Here is a 2551-nt window from a genome sequence, read left to right as displayed (position 1 = left end):
ATGGGGGGGGGGGGCTAGCGTGATTTTTCTGAACTAATAACATTTTTCCAAATTTATCAAACCCTTTCTTTCATAACTTTAAATGCGCTCAAATGCGCCACCACTAAAAGATTTTGCGTTAGCTAATTAACAAAGATATATTTTGGAGGGGGAGGGCAGTGTAACGCAGGTGTTAAATCCTCAACAGTGATGTGCAATATAAAGTTGAGGACATGGATTCTCTTGTCTTCAAATGCGCTCATATGCGCCATAATTTTTGTTTGGAAATTTTCAAAATTGCTCAAGATATGGAGGAAACCAAATTTTACGAAGTGATGACCAACAAAATAAAAAGCTTGTAGTCCGCACTGATGAAGAGAGTTTCCTATGGGGTTTAAAATGGGCTCATATGCGCCATAGGTTTTTTTGTTGAAAATTTTGAAAATTGCCCACGATAAGGAGGTCTATAAAATTCAAAGGCTGTTCGTTTAAAACGTGCGCTTTTTTCGAAAATTAAACTTTTTATTTGAAAATAACTTTTTTAAATACAAATTAACTATCTGAATAAAAAATGCAAAAACGGTTTTCTTATTTTTGAAAATAGCACTATTTTGGCAGAGATTTTAACGATTTGATAACAAATTAATCTGTTTAAAACTTTAAGTATTTTTTAGAAAATTATTATTCAACTTTCTTATGGTTAATTCGTATTTTTTGGCTGAAAACTTAACGAAAAGTTTGGAGTTTTCTCTTAAAATTATATGTATTGATGGCATTAAGGTTTTTCTTAAATTTTAAATTATTATATATATTAGACAACAAAATGGCGTATTTATTCTGGCGTATTTATTTATGATTTCTTCTACCATTTACGAGAAAACTAAAAAAAATTCAATAATTCTTTTGGAAAACTGTAGTTTCAGCAGAGCAGCCGATTCTTAATTTAAGTTTAGAAATCTATTATTAATTTTATTATCAACTACTCTTTCGTGCACATTTTCAAAATCAGGACACACTTGTCGTCTGGCATTTAAATTTATTATTTAAAATTTACCAATTATGGTCGATATAAAATTGCATAGGGATATTAAATGATCACAGAATGACAGATAGAATGAATAGACATTTTCGAATTTTAATGTTTCATATATATATAAAATTATTTAAAAAAAAAACAAGTTAAAGAACTGGAAACATTCTTGAGAATTTCGAAAGGAGGCTGGTGATGGAGAATAATGTTGAAAATTCTTTTCTTTTTTTTTTAAATTCGCTTTTTTCTGGACCGAAGTCGACTGTTTTTGGATTAAAATAAAAATCTTTTTCAGTAAAAATATAAAACTATTACATTTTTCGTTGAGAATTAATATTTTTTCTTTTAAAAGTGGAACTACTCTTTCTAGATTCATTTTCTGAGGTTTACTCGCGCTGCTCCGTATCAAGTTCGGGATTTTTGTTTTACATCTTGTCTTTTTGCAAGTTGCAAATTTCCTCCGGCTTACGCCACAACATATTAGTTAAAAACTTCTTTTAACATATTTTTTTTTCGTTGAAAATTAATTTTTCAAAACAAAATCTTTTTCAGTTGCATCAATTCAGCTGCACCAAATAAGCTGGAGGTCTGAAAAACGGATTTAAAGGTAATTATTTCCTCGAATTATTTTGGATAATATAAGGAAGTTTGAAAACAAAATTTGATGATGGGAAATAATGTTTAAAATTCAAAGAATATGAGAAAATGTTTCCTTTCTACGAATGGGAACTTAATTTAGGATTTTATCAAATATTATTGTTGTTAATTGGAAACAGGCGAAATTATGTAATCGCTGACACTGGATGGTTTCACGTTTTGCTGATACAAGCATGTTGCAATTACGAATTTATTCATTATACATCCTGTGAATATAGTTCTTGGAGATATTTTCCAAATCGTTTTTTACTTATTATCAAAACTCTAAACGTATGTTGTTTTCGGGAAAAAATCTCCGTATAGCATTCTTGACTCAGTGTTCATATATAAGTGATGCAAAATAATCGAAATTTTAGTCGATTTTATTTTATCACCAGTTGTGGTTTAAATTCAAAGTGTTCCAGTGAAAGTTTCCGGAAAAATATCAGGTTTGTGAATTCTCAATTATTATAAGAACCACTATATTATATGTTGTAAGGATTATATCATACTAGAAATCTCACATAACTAGGAAATTTGTTATTAAAATAATTTTATTTATAACATTCAATCCCGCCAAGTTTTATAATGTTCAATATGTCTTTTTAAAATTACTTAAAAAATGTCGGCAGGGTACTTTTTTTATAAAAAATGTTATTATTTATTTTATTATGATTTAATTAAATTAGAATTTAATCACTAATTTACTGAATATGAGAATTTTCACTGCGTTTCGAAGGAGGCAAATTTATTTTTTAATTTTTCTTATTTTAGAGATTTTTACCCAGTTTGAATTTGGAAAGAAGGAAATTTTTACTTTCAAAATTTTATGAATTGAATGAAGGATAATTTTTTACTTTGAATGTTTTTACCATTTTTAAGCATTTTTTAGTTGCAGTGGCGGGG

General features: G+C 28.1%; 1 protein-coding gene across 1 annotated transcript in view; it reads left to right on the top strand.

The window, feature by feature from the left end:
* The first annotated feature begins 1916 nt into the window (after positions 1–1916).
* Positions 1917–2551, top strand: part of LOC117179563 (ejaculatory bulb-specific protein 3-like) — a 48690-nt gene continuing 48055 nt past the window's right edge. The window contains exon 1 of the mRNA XM_033371486.1: positions 1917–2094. The gene's annotated coding sequence lies outside the window, so the exon portion shown is untranslated. The remainder of the gene's footprint in view (positions 2095–2551) is intronic.

Source organism: Belonocnema kinseyi, chromosome 9, assembly GCF_010883055.1.
Source record: "Belonocnema kinseyi isolate 2016_QV_RU_SX_M_011 chromosome 9, B_treatae_v1, whole genome shotgun sequence".
In the NCBI taxonomy this organism is placed as follows: domain Eukaryota; kingdom Metazoa; phylum Arthropoda; class Insecta; order Hymenoptera; family Cynipidae; genus Belonocnema; species Belonocnema kinseyi.
Note: the sequence above shows the minus strand (reverse complement) of the source record. Positions and strands in the feature narration are given on the sequence as shown.